Source organism: Narcine bancroftii, chromosome 1 (assembly GCF_036971445.1).
Source record: "Narcine bancroftii isolate sNarBan1 chromosome 1, sNarBan1.hap1, whole genome shotgun sequence".
Taxonomy (NCBI): domain Eukaryota; kingdom Metazoa; phylum Chordata; class Chondrichthyes; order Torpediniformes; family Narcinidae; genus Narcine; species Narcine bancroftii.
In genome coordinates this window covers 414418009-414433049 of record NC_091469.1, presented here as the reverse complement: position 1 = coordinate 414433049, position 15041 = coordinate 414418009, and the positions used below count along the sequence as shown (strand labels likewise).

At 40.8% G+C, this 15041-nt stretch overlaps 1 protein-coding gene and 1 long non-coding RNA gene across 9 annotated transcripts in view; both read right to left on the bottom strand.

Moving 5' to 3' along the window:
* The window catches only part of LOC138751556 (retinoic acid receptor beta), a 942630-nt gene that overhangs the window by 412508 nt on the left and 515081 nt on the right, over positions 1-15041 (bottom strand). The gene's annotated exons all lie outside the window — the stretch shown is intronic.
* The window catches only part of LOC138751564 (uncharacterized), a 49618-nt gene that overhangs the window by 22508 nt on the left and 12069 nt on the right, over positions 1-15041 (bottom strand). The gene's annotated exons all lie outside the window — the stretch shown is intronic.

Here is a 15041-nt window from a genome sequence, read left to right as displayed (position 1 = left end):
CTGCAGAACTGTTTGACACTCTCTGCATTCAAAACCACATGACCCTCTTAGAACTGTAAGTTCCACTCCAGAAAGCCTGCAGCTCCAACAAGTTCTTTAATCAGTTGCCTTTTTGTAAACAATAATCCATTAATGAAGTCTCTTTGGCACTCTCCAAAGCATTTGCAAAGACTCTTGGTGCCAGAATGTCTAGCATGAGCAGAGCTCCAGTATTTTAAATAAGATCTGTTTTAAAGTGTTTGTATGTGACCTACACTAAAAAAACCTGCCCCAATTTATCTCCCAAAAGCATGTCTATAATCTGTCGTGGGGAAAAAAAACATTAAAAACCCCACAATAATAAAAGAATACTTTACCACAGTACTACCACCCTCGACTATACGGGAAGTGACCAATGCCACAAAGTGACCAATGACTTCAGAAGGAGAAGCAAACAAAACCACCTCCCCTGAACAGAACAATAATAAAAAAAAAACAATAAGTAAAACATTTCAAGTATGGTAAGCTTCCTCCAAGTCTCTATTGACTTGATCATCAATGTCAATTTCAACCAATTGATGGCATTCCCTTTCCTGTGCACCATTCTTCTTCTCTTCTCGAGCTGGCTTCAATTGTTGAGAAAGATATTGTTGGTTTCTCTTCTGTTCATCATCAGGCAAAGAATTAGAAAATGTAAGAGCTTCAACTTCATCATAAAAAAACTGGGATTGAAAATTTCCATAAAAGCTTTAAGATATCTGAAAGCAAATTTATATCCTTTCTTCCACCATACAGCTTTGGCAGAATTAAACTCTTTACAATGTTTAATAATAGCTTGACTAAAATCTGCATGGAAAAAGACTGTACTATTCTTAACCACCAAACAACCTTGATGTTTTCTTGCATTTTGAACTGCTACATGCAAAATCAATTATCTATCTTGATAACGCAAACATCAAATTAATATAAAACATGGCAGATGTCCAGGAATGGACTTTTTCCTAATTGCTCTATGAGCTGTATTCAGTTCTAAACCATTTGGAAAATATTCCTTTCCCAAAACATCAGGGATCCATTTCTGGAAAAATTTCACCGGATCTGCACATTCAAAATCTTCCAGCAACCCAACAATTTTAACATTATTTCTGCAACTCTAATTCTCCAAAGCATCAATCTTCTTTAATAAATAATTTCGTTGGATTTCCCATCCAGTAAAGGAACCCTCCATCTGTCACATCCTTTCTTTCCATTGTTCTACATCATTATGACAACCATGAAATTCCTCTTCAATCTTTTTAATTTTATCTTGTACTTTGTCCAGCAGCTTCACATATTTTGCCACATCAGTCTTAATAGTTATCATTTCTTCCTTCATGCCAGTAAATTGATCTTTCATAGATTAAAAAAAAATTGATTCATCTGATTTGACATAGTTTCAATTTGTTTAAACAAAGTATCAAAATGAATTGCGTGATCTGCATAATGAGAAATATCAGGCTTAGATTTCCTTTGAATAGACTTCGGAAAGGGCCTACCCTTGTATATTACTGTTTCTTCTTCTTCTGTACCTGGATAAATATCCTCCTCCTCAGTTCCACCAATGATATCCCCTTCTTCCTCCTCCGTTGAAATTGACGGCATCTCCACTTGTTGGCGGGTCCTGGTCCTCTCCCTCAATGGTCCAGCATCGCTGGGCTGTAAGGGATCGGTGCCCCCTGCAGCATGCGCGGTTGTTCCTCATAGTCAGGAGGAAGTCGTCTTTGGGCTCTGGCACCATTTCCCCCGGCACTCAGAGGAGTCAGCACCGGAGCCAACTGTACCTTCACCGAAGATCGTCGCTATGGACGTGGGTAAAGAGAAGTCGTGTCCCCAGGCTCCATCTCGAAGGTAGGCCCAAGTTCATCAATGTTTGTTAGTTGTTTCTGAATATTATTTTTTCCAGTCTGTGACTTTGTCTTTCTCATTATTGCAGTTGGTAATACTTTATAAAAATACTATATATTTTTTAAAGTTTACAAAACTTTTAGGATCAGGTTTTTAACAGTTCTGTCAGGAGAGTTGTCTTTTCATGTCTCCCATCTACGCCATCACGCCATGCTTCCAGCCCTTCCCCAATTAAGCACTTCCCCAGTTTGACTGTTTTTATCCTTTTCCATAGCTATGTTGAAGCTGAGGGTGTTGTGGTCACTCTCACCAAAATGCTCCCCCACCAAGAGGTCCGCCACCTGACCAGATTCATTCCCCAGAACCATATCCAGTATGGCCTCTCCTCTTGTCAGCTGGTCCACATACTGTGTCAGGAATCCTTCTTAAACACACCTGATAAATTCAGCCCCATCCCTCCTTCTCGCAGTCAGTAGGTGCCAGTCAATATTAAGGAAGTTGAAATCATCCATAACTCAAACTTTGTATATCCCTCACTATTCCAAACTCTGCCTGCTTATCTGCTCCTCAGGGCTATTTGGAGCTTACAGACTACTCCTAACACAATGAGAGTTCCCTTCCTATTTCTGACTTCCACCCAGACCCACTCAGTGGACACACCCTCGGCAATGTCCTCCCTTTCTATAGCCGTGATACTATCCCTGACCAGTAATGCTACCCCCCCTCCCCCCAACTTTTCTACCTCCTGTCCTATACCTTTTAAAACACCTAAACACAGGTACCTGCATCAGCCAGTCTTGTCCTTCCTCCAGCCAAGTTTCAGTAACATATTTATTTGTCCCTGCTAAATATCTCAAGTACTCACTCCCACAAATCACACTCTGTTTAACCCTTCAGTTGCTCTCCACACTCTTTTTAAAACACACTCACCTCAGCTTCAATGACTTTTAATTGCCTTACAGATTCCATTGCATATTAGTTATTAAATATAAATATACTTTCCCCTACTCTCCTTCCTCTCACATTGAAACTTATTTACTTTTATTTCACTGGATACTGGGCTGCTTGAACAAATACACACAAAAAAAATGTTCTTTGAGAATTTTCAAATGAAACAATTTAAAAGTGCAAAATATGCATTTTTTTGTTGGTTGATTTTCGATTCATATTAAACACACCCCCTTTCACCACTTCTCCATTTTCCAGATTCACCCTCTCCACAGTTGATTTGCATGTTATCTTTTCTTAACTTGTTGTGGTAAAGGTTGACAGAAGCCACCTGGGTCCTTCAACAGTTTCAACTGCTGAAAATCCAGCAAAACTTTGGCAATCTTGCAGGTCTGAAAATTGGGTTAAGTGAGGAAAAAAAAGGAAGTCCTATTCATAGAAATAGTTGGTGAAATTCCCTTGGGTCCTCTCTGTGTATGCAGCATGTTTTTCCAGAACCCGAGTAGAAGAAACCTTCCCACTGTTACAACTCCTCCTCCCTATCCAAGCAAAAATCCTAACAGTATCAGCACCATTCCCCAAATCAACACAACTGATTTTCAGTATTCAGAGGGAATTTATTTCAATCTTAATTTTTTTAATTTAATCCCTCATACTTGTCATTTTCTAATCATTAGAGCAAACAGATTGTTTAATCTCTCCTCATAAAAAATGCACCATTGTAGCGGCGGCTACACTGCTCCTGCAATAACACACGCACCCAGACGGGTTGAGCTCAGTGAGCAGACTAGTTTATTGCAGGCTGCTGGGCTGCACTTGTACTCCCAGCCCGGACCTGGCTGAGAACCGCGCTGGAGGGTGGTGACATAGGAACATAGGAAGTAGGAACAGGAGTAGGCCAAAAATGGCCCATCGAGCCTGCTCCGCCATTCAATACGATCATGGCTGATCTAATTGATGACCTAACTGCCTTCTCCCCATGTCCCCTAATTCCTCGATCATGTAAAGATTTATCTAACCGAATTTTAAATATGTTTAATGAGGCAGCCTCAACCACTTCCCTGGTTAGAGAATTCCAAACATTCACTACTCTCTGGGAAAAACTATTTTTCCTCATCTCTGTCCTAAATCTACTCCCCCGAATCTTGAGACTGTGTCCTCTGGTTTTAGTTTCCCCGGCCAGCTCAAAAAAACCTTCCTATATCTATCCTATCCCTTCATAATCCTATATGTTTCTATAAGATCTCCTCTCATTCTTCTGAACTCGAGCAAATACAATCCTAGACGATTTAATCTTTCATCATAAGTCAATCCCTTCATCCCAGGGATCAACCTAGTAAACCTCCTCTGGTCCGTCTCCAAAGCCAGTATATCCTTCCTCAAATATGGAGACCAGAACTGGACACAGTCCTCCAGGTGCGGTCTCACCAGTATCTTGTACAGTTGCAACATTACCTCCCTACTCCTGAGTTCAATTCCTCTAGCGATGAAGGCCAACATTTCATTTGCCTTCTTAATAACCTGCTGCACATGCAACCTAACATTTGGCGATTCATGCACAAGCTCTCCCAAGTCCCTCTGCACAACAGCATGCTGTAGTTTTTCACCCTTTAAATAATATTCAGCTCTTTTATTTTTCTTGCCAAAGTGAAAAGTGACGTCACCCAGGCGTCACGTGGTCCCCAAGCGCGGGTTTCTGAGCCCCGAGCTGGAAGGAAGGGAAACCCCCGATGGCGCCATTTTGGCTGGCTGCCCCGCCACATGGCTTACAAGCAGGGCCGGTTCGCCTGCCTTGTGGTGAACCGCCATACAATCACTGAAATCAATGTCATTTGCTTCCTTTATCACAAGTATAGCCCTCCTCAGGAAGGGAGACAAGACCTGTCCACGATGTTCCAGATACATTTTCTCCAGTGATCGATATAACTGAACTAAGATACAACCATTCTTTTATTCAAATCCTCTTGCAATAAAACACAACATACATTTGCCCTTCTTAATGCTCACTGTATTTATATGTGATATAAAACGATATGCCTTTCTATTTCGAAAGTGGATGACTTCAATTTCTTCCCCATGTTATATTTCATCTGCCATATCCTTCACCATTTACATAATATCCCACTGAAGGGTTGCTGCATCCTTGTTATACCCAAAGTTGCCACCTAGTTTTGTATCATCACCAAACTTAGATAAATTAGACTTGACACCACCCCCTCCCCACCTCATTCCCATTTCCCCACATTCATTCAAATCATTAATGCAGATTGGTAACATCTGTATCTGCAGCATCCATTGGTAGCAACCTTCCATCTTTCAATGACATATTATGAAATGATTGCATCTGGCTGTTTGAATATTTTGTAACATGTGCATTATACACGGTTGTCAAATTTCATTAAAAATAAGAGTTGTTTTTTGGATGGTGAATTTGATTATTAGGCACTTTGAAATACTCAATTTTTTTTTCTCATCCCTTCCACAAGAAATGACAGGATTTGGTCCCTGCCCTGCTGATGTTAGTGGCAAAGTTTAGTGAGGAGAAATGAAGTTGCTCTGCTTTGATTGGAATATTCAACCAAGACTTTCGGCTGAAATGGTGACAAAAAAAATCAATTCTTTGAGTGTTAGGAAACAAGAAATGTTTTAAGCATGGAGTCTATAACTGCTTTTCTTTGGATTTTGGATTTCCAGCATCTGTCATTTGTCTAATGAAGTTGATGTAACTGATCACTGTCATCATGGACAATATGGAAACAGTGTGCGAGTGGCAGCATGTAGGAAATATGGGACAGCATAAGTATCGTTGAAGATCACACCTGCATGAGGTGCATCCAGCTGCAGCTCCTGGGAGACCGTGTTAGGAAGCTGGAGAGAGAGTGTGATAGATTTTTGAGGTTGATATAAAACTATATGAGTGTGGGGGAGGTTCTCTGGAGAAGAGGTTGAGGGGTGAGTGAGAGAGGCCTTTAAATGAATGATTGAGCTGATCTTAAAGAGATATTTGAATTGTGTAGATACTATTGAGGTATTTGAAGTGGGAAAACTAACTTTCAGCAAGAAATTCAGAAGAAATCAAGAAAGTAGAGATTGTGGAAGCTGGTACAAAATGGAATAGTAGAGGCAGTTATGGTGAGGTCAAATACCACAGGTAGGATGGAGAGTGATGAGTAGAGCGAATCAGCAGTGGAGACCAGATTGGCTGATTGGACAGCTTCTCTCTATAAATAAAATGTAGCTATGCCAGTCAGGCATCTGTGGGTGGATGGGGGCATGAAAAGGAGATGCCATGGATGTGTAGGTATGCAGAAGTGACATACTAATCTCCAAGAAGTACCAACTAATATGGGGAATAATCTACAGAGTAAGAATTGATCGGGAGATGAAAAGGGAGAAATGAAAAACATTTTATCAGCCAGAGGTTTAGTCAGCCAGACATTTCATGCTCTAGATTGGATTGGCCTCATGAATAATTGCCTTTTATTTCTTGAATTGCTCAGGAGGCCCAAAACAGAACCAAAGGGTCATGAATGGAAAAACTTGGAAGGCCTAATAAATGCTTTGCTAGCTCCATTTGACAGTGAAAGCTTAAGCCAGGGTTGTTCTGTACTTCTTCTCTTACTGACTGTTCTCTGAACCGTGGGTTCAGTGCTGTCCAATAAGAGATGGAGAATTCAGTTGATAAGTGCCAAATAATCAAGTCAGTGCACTAAACAAAAGATGCTTATAGTAAAGCTTTAATATTTCTTTACTTAGAGCCACAATACTACAATTAGATTGAGTAATAAATGAATCTTGTACATTTAAGTATGGAAGAATTAAGTTTTTCTTGTTACTATACTAGATCTACTGCAAGAATTGCTTGATAGTGTCATTTGAATTACTAGGATGAACAAATTATTTTTAAACACTTTACTGCTTCTGGAAAACAGCTGCAAGTAAAGACACTGCAGCCTCAGTGACAGCAAGGGAGCAGCAGATTGAGGTGTGTGGGTGACAGATTGTTCAGAAAAACCTCCCAACCTATTTTTATGGTAAGTCTGTTGGTGAAATGCCCAAATTACAACAGAATTGATAATTATGGCTGGAGTTTTAAATTTTAATCTGCAATTTAATGAGTCAAAGGGTTGTAATTCTAAAAGCAGCATTTCTATACAATCAACCTCTGATAACAGACAGACAAATGAAATAAGCAATTATTCCAACAGTTTACAACCACCCTGCATGATGCTCCATATATTGTGGACTGATGTTGAGTTATTCCTGATGCATCTGAGAAAACGATTTCCTTTCTGATGTTCAGTCTAAATTTCATTAATTGCTTGAAATGGAGAATTCATATGGACTGTAGGTAAACAACATCAAAATGGAGCAGCCCATAACTCTTTCAAAGAGCTGATACAGGCTTGATGGACAAATGGAGAGAAACATCGGAGGTAGTGCCAGAACTGCTGTAACAGCAGTGCTACAGCTGGTGCTGACTCAGGTGGGCAGGGAGCAGAGTGCTCCTTCGCAGGATCCTACTGCCTGGTCCTGATGACGACAGCTCCATACAGGCATAAATAGCCTGTTAAAGGAGCCAATGGTGCTTTTAGAAATCCTTCAACGTCTGTGCCCAAGATGGCAGTACCTCTGCTGAGCAGCATCCCACGAGGAGTTGTAGACTCCAGGCAAGCGGCAAACTGGCGCAGGGAACAAAAAATGGGGAGAACACCCCCCCTCCCCACTTTGAGAAGAAGTATCAGAAACAACCTTATAGGACAGTGACCACAGCAGTGGGCAAGTGAAAGGACCCACTGGCTGTGAGATTTTGGCGACCCACGGTCGAAGGACCTATACAGGCTGCAGGCTTCTGGAGACTGGCTCAAGGGAACCAGGTATTGAAACCAGGCTTCAAGAGGGTGATGAGGGCAAGAGAGGTTCCCGAAGGGCCTTGGGTGCTGAATACTTCCTGAGCGTATCAGCGTTTTGGATCTGAAGCTCGGGCTGCCAATGGTTTGAACAGGAGTCTGTGCACTGCAGAGGCTGTGGGAGCACTGGAGGTGAATCTATAGACACTAGGTGTCTTTGAAGAAAGGACTCTCTTTTGCTTCTCTTTCTCTTATTGTTAGGGGCACCAGCGATGCTCATGACAACTCTGTTTGCCTTATTATTATGTGGTAATAAAAGAAACTTGAACCTTGAAATGAGCTCCTTTCACAGATTATGATCTGTGTGATGTTTTAGACCAGAAGGTGAACTAAATTTGTTGGCCCACTAAAGCTTGCACAGGAGGTGTGGCAATTACCACACCAATCTCTGCTCAGTCATGGTAGCTGCAATTGAATGAATTGTTTATTTCTACATGCACTGTGATACAGTAAAAAATCCTTTTTGTGTTATCCACACAAATTAACTCATACAATAATGACAAATAAACTTATAAGTAAATAGCAGTGTAGGGAGCAGTGTTACAATAAGTCAAAAAGTGCATAGTATAGAAAAAAAACAAAACTACAGCACAGGATATAAAGAAAGATATGTTGAAAGCAGTGCCAGGGCATCACCTTTTGCGAATGAAAGATCTATTGAATAGCCTGGTAATAGCAGGAAAGAAACCATTCTTGAATGAAGAAAGTTTGTTTTAAAGCTCATGTATCTTCTGCCTGTTTGAAGACTGAAGAGGGGGATCTAGGAGCTTTTGCTGCCCACATTTTGGCGTTGGAAATTTTGGCCTCCACAATTTGACGCCCACAATTTGGCACCAGACATTTTTCTGCCCATAGTTTGGCGCTGGACATTTTGCCATTTACAGTAAGATGGATTTCACTGGGGGTAGAGGGGAGTACATAGATGTTACCGTGGGGTGAGGGAAATGTGGAGATATCATCATGAGAAGAGGGGAGTGCAAAGATGTTACTGTGAGGAGAGAGGAGTGCAGAGATGTTACCGCAGGAAAAGGGGAATGCAGAGATGTCACCGTGGGGAGAAGGGAGGTGTGTAGATGTTATCGTGGGTGAGGGGAGGGGACAGCAGAGATGTCACCACAGGTGAGGGGAGTGCAGAGATGTTATTCCATCGTATTTAATTAAAATTATAATAAATTAATAATTTTATATCTGTTATATTTATTTTAAAATATAATAAATTAAATGTCATGTCAGTCACCAAATGCAACATATCTGGCACCAAACCGTGGACACCAAAATATCAGAAAGGCTACAAAAGTCTTGGTTTTTTTCACCAAAATGTCTGTTGCCAAAATGCAGACGCCAAAATGTCCGATTCCGGCTGGAGTGGGATGGTTTCTTTCATATGTTAGTAGCTTTCCCAGCATGAAAGATGTGGCAGGTATAGACAGAGCTGATGGAGGAAAGATTATTTTGTGTGATGGCCTGATCTATGTTTAAAACTCCAAACAGTTTCTCACAATGTAGAGACTCAATTAATCAAGCAGCATCAACAGATAATCAATGATTTGAGCCGTAAAGTGTTACAGCCCAAAACATCAATTACCTTTTGCCTTCCATGGATGTTGCATGATCTGCTGAGCTCCTCCAGCATTTTGTGTGTGACTTCAATTTTCCAGTATCTCTACAATTTCTTATACTCTTGTGCAGAGCAGTTCCCATACCAAACTGTGTTGCATCTGGACTGTATACTTTCTATGGCGCATCTAAGAAAGAGTTTTGGTTATTGTGTCTTGAGCAGTTATGTTGAGGCTTTATAAGGATATGGTGAGACCTCACTTGTAGTATTTTGAGCAGTTTTAGGGTTCTCATTTAAGAAAGGATGCGGCTGTCATTGGAGAGGGTTCAGAGGAGGCTTAGGAGGATGTTTTTGGAAATAGAAGGGTTATCATATGAGGTGCGTTTGACAACTCTTGGCTTGTACTCATGGAATTTTGGAGAAGGAGAGGGATCTCATTTAAACATTTTGAATGTTGAGAGGGGGGGTGGGGGGGTGGCTTGGGAGGAGGGAGGGGGGAGGGAGAAAAAGTCACTGTAAATGTGTGGAAAAGAAAAAGTGTATATCATGGCTATTGTGATTTATGGTGTGAAAAATAAAAAATTAAAAAAAAAAAAACATTTTGAATGTTGAAAGACATGGACAGAGTTGATGTAGAAAAGTTGTTTCCCATCGTGGGAAAGGCAAGGACAAGAGAGCACAACTTCAGGATTGAAGGGCGTCTGGTTAGAACAGAGGTGCAGAGGAATTTCTTCAGCCAGAGGGTGGTGAATCTGTGGAATTTGTTGCCACAGGAAGTGGTGGAGACTGGGTCATTGGATGTATTTAAGGCAGAGATTGATAGGATCTTGATGAACTCGGGTCATTGGCTCTGTAATAGCATTTTGCTAACCATATTGCTAACTGTCCCAGGATGTATATACAGGGAAATGTTCTCTTCTCTATCTCCTGAAGTCACACTCTCTGCTGGCTGGATGCATCAAATATGTAAAATGTAAAGTAGAAACAATATTTAGGCAAATTTGCACATTTTAAATTTCACAGTATAGGGCTCACTCGAGCTGGACTTAACACCGACAGTCATTGAATATGTGATTGTAACCAAGGAAAGGATAAACCAAGGTTAATGATGAGAGAAGAGGGTGAACAAGATAAGCAGATGCTGCATTTGATGGTCTCAGTTGAAGTGTGAAACAAAATAGAAAGATCAGGTTTGACTGCTCCATAGAGAGTTGTTGGGTGACTGCAGTGCATAGCTTGGCATATTCTGTGCCTGCACACTGCAACATAAAAGTAAGCAATAATCTCAAGGTCAGACTCATTGGGTCCACTGTAGAGTGCAGAATTTCTTAGCTGAGGGACAAGGTACACTTTGCAATTGGTTACTGCTGGAGCAATGAAGTAACTTCAGTTGTTAGCACACCCCTCCCAAAAGACTGGTGAAACCAAGTCCATGGTAAGTAAAGAAATTCTTAAGGTAGTCTGTGGGAGAAAAGGGTTGAAAACCATTGCCCTAAAGAAAACACCCAAAAACTCTTAAAAAACTGGCAACGTTTAACCTACAGCCTGAAACCAAAATTATTATCAAATTAAATTTAAAACACGAATCTCACTATACACAAACATAAGTGAAAATATTTAAAGCAACTTAATTAAATCAAACCAAGAAGAAATAACCTATTCCCCCTATATCTGTTTCTATCTATTGAAATCAATGAGCCAGTAAGGTACACAAGAACATTTCCCAGCCTCTGTGTGCTTGAAGACTCTAACTGGGCAATGCATAAATTCCAGGATGTAAAATTGTTGGAAAAGAAAATGGATGATCTGAGGCTGCATCTGAACCACAGAGAACTACAGGGTTGCTGTGTTCTGGTGGTTACAGAAACGTGGCTCGAGGACACCATTCCAGACTCACCGATCCATTTGGGTGGCCTTACATTACACACTCAGAGACACTGCTGCTTCTGGTAAGACTCCAGGAGGGGGTCTGTGCATTTACATCAATGAAAACAGGTGCACCAATATCTCTGTTGTGAAAACCTTCTGCTCAGCAGAGGTGGAGTAGCTCCTGGTGAAATGGAGACCCTTCTATCTGCCCAGGGAATTTTCAGCCACGCTAATTGCTGCAGTCTATGTTCTGCCTTTGGCGAATGAGGATAAAACCACAAAGAATCTTTATGGTGCCATCTGCAAAGCCCACACTTCCCACCCTGATGGTGCCATGATTGTTGCTGGTGACTTCAATCATGCCAACCTGAAAACGTACTTACTACGGTTTCAACAGTATGTGAACTTCACCACCACAGGACAAAACACCCTGGATTGGGTGTACACCAAAGCCTCTAGTGTGTACAAGGCTGCACCCCACCCCAATTTTCATTACTCGGATCACATATCTGTCCTACTAACCCCAGCGTACAGACCACCGGCAAAGCAAACTAGGTCAGTTCGCAGAGAGATCACGACGTGGCTGGGGGGTGGAGGGTGGGGGGGGGGGCACATCAGCACTGTAAGATTGCTTTGAGACCAGAGATTAGAGCTGTTTCAGGGAGGCGACCACCTACAATGGTCATATAAACATAGAGGAGTACACGATCTCTGTGACTGGCTACATCAGCAAGTGCATTGAGGATGTCACTGAGATCAAATGCTTCACGACCAGGGCTAATCAGAAACCGTGGTTGGATGCAGACATCCAGCCCCTTCTCAGAGCTCGTGATGCTGCCTTCAAGACAGGGGATAGTTAGGATGGAACCAAGATCAGCCAGAGTTGAACTCTGTCGTGCAATCCGGAAGGCAAAGCGAGGATACACACAGATGATCCACAGATAGTTGTGTGACACCAGTGACACGAAGTGCATGTGGCAAGGGATCAAGACTATTACAGATCACAATTCAACCTTGCGAATTAACGAAAATGACGCCCCCATCTGGACAGACTGAACACCTTCTATGCACTGTTTGTTCCAACCCACCTGGAACAACTGTTCATTGACTTCAGGTCAGCATTTAACATGATCATTCCCCAGAGGATGGTGGTGAATCTGTCCTCACTGGGACTCAACACCCCTCTCTGTAACTGGATCCTGCACTTCCTAATGGAAAGACCAGTCTGACCAAGTCAGTAGCAGAATATCGAGCATCGTCACGCTGAGCACTGGCACACCTCAGAGCTGTGTCTTCAGCCCACTCCTGTTCATGCTATTGACCCATGACCGCAAAAGCAATGAGTTGCACTACAGAAGAGGTGGAAAATCTTGTGAAAAGGTGCAAGAGTAACAACCTGTCTCAAATTGGTCAAGATGAAGAAGATGATCATGGACCAGGAACAATCACCCTCCACTACACATCAACAACTCTGTGGTAGAGATAGTGGAGAGTACTAAGTTCCTTGGAATTCACTTAACTAGTGACCTATTGTGGACACTCAACATCTCCTCACTTATCAGGAAGGCGCAATAGACCCTACACTTCCTGAGAAGACTGAAGTGGGCAAGGATAACAACCTTCTAGCTCTATTGGGAATGTCCTGGCTGACTGCATCACAGTATGGTACAGTTGCAGCAGAGAAATGAATCGGAGGTCAATCCACAGGACTATTAGAGTGGTAGATAAGAGCACCGGATTCTCCCTCCCTCCATTGACATGAGCTACTGGAATTGTTAACTGAAGAGGCCCCACAAGAATCATGGAGGACCTCTTCCACCCCGCATACAGCATCTTTTAGCTGCTCCCATCAGGGAAGAGATACAGGAGTTTCAGAGCCAACACCACCAAGCTAAGGAACAACTTCTTCCCACAGGCAGTGAGAATGCCAAATGCCTAAAAGAACTGCTCACAAAAACCATCCAAGACTCTCATTTGTACAAAACAGTATTTATTTTTATAGATATAATACTTCTCCTGCATAAGTATTATTTGTCTGTATGTGTGTTATGTCTGGTTGTGTGTCTGCATGTTTTTTTACCAAGGACCAGAGAACACTGTTTTGTCAGGTTGTACTTCTACAATCAGATGTCAGTAAACTTGACTTGACAGAACAATGATCAGCTGAACAGAAATTTGGGGCATGCTGTCACTTGGAAGACTCACGTATCTCCAGTAGGTAAAAGGCAGAATCTATGAGTGAGGCTCGTGGAGCTTTAAGTGACCTGCCCACAATTTTAAAAAGTTAAGAAATTCAGAAGGACAAGAATTTGCATTGAATTATTTTCCAAAATTAACAATTTAATCGATAAAGATAGTAGGTCTTACAATATTAATTTTATATTAAAATGTACAATTTGAGATATACATATAGGAAAACAGAATTTGTAATCTTTTAGACTGAGATTTTGTTTATCCACTTATCCACTCATATTGACAATGCATTTTGTAGCTGGACCTTATGTTGCATGGAAGCCAGTGTTATTTTATTTTCTGAGTAATTTTTAATGTAAAACATAGCTAATTTAATAGGAGAGGCAAAAATTATAAAACAAATTAAATTGGAATTCAATGTGTAGAGATAGGTATTGTTTAAGTAGAATCACGGGAAATATTCAGTAGTATTGTGCCAGTGAATAGAAATTTAACCACTTTCAAAGCATTCATCCATAGACTAATCTTTCAATGCCAATAAATTAGCTCCTAGGCAGCCATACAAACTGCTACTAGATGTGAATTAGAATGTGCTAGTTAAAAAGGAAGATTTTCAATCAAAGTCTGTTGAGAGAATGGTAAGATTTTCTAAAGAAGCATGTTGTGCCTGTTAACAAGTTTAAAGAAAGACAATTTTCTTGATTTATGAAATCTGCTGTAGAGATCTTCCAGTGTTGAGTAGCAGGTGAACCATTCAGTGGAGAATGAACGCAGATCTTGCTTTTGACTAAAGAACTGTTGTGTCAAGGATAAATGTGGCATGTCTGCAATATATTACCAAAACGTCAAAGTGTAAACAAACCGTGGCAGAACTAAGTTAAGGATGGTATTCTAAGGGATGTCCTCAACACAGTGAGCAAAAATCCACGCCTTCCACTTCTTAAAGGCCTAAACAGGAAAGGAGAACATATACTTTCTACTGATTATTGTCAAATAAAGTTGTTTAGAGTGAAATGCTTTGATTGGTGCCAGATTAGTTCCCTATAGGCATCCTTTAGATGACATAAAAATAGGTTCTATGGGAATACAGATGTTTCACGGTTCACGGTTGATAAATATTGTTGGAATGTATACAGGAACCACAAATCTACAGACAAACAATTTAGAAGTACTTGATAAGCATATCAACTGCACAGAAAGAGAAATATATCATTATTCATCAATGTATCCTCTCAATTTATTAAGGACAAAGTTCATTACAAAATTGCTTTTAAAGTACTAATGACTCACATGTTAGCAAAATCATTTATGTTATGAAAACCAATTGATTATTTTAAAAATGCACTCCATTTATTCCTGTCAGAAGCATTTTGAAGTGTTGGAATTTTTTTTTAATGTCAAAAGACGTTTAATAAACATCAAATTAAAAGCTGATCTAAACAATGAAAGATGGCAGGAGGCGCAGATGTTGGAAGCTAGACACGCTGGAGGACTCAATGGGTCAAGCAGCATCAGTGGGAGAAAAAAAATTGGTTAACATTTTGTGCCAAAACCAATGTTGCTGGACTTAAGGAGTTTAATGGGAAATTATGTTCAATGAAAGTTGGCATTTTATCTTCCTAGATCACGTTAATACATGGAAAATTCTTGCTCAACAACTAAAAAGGAAATACAAGCAAGATAACCTATCATATAGAAGA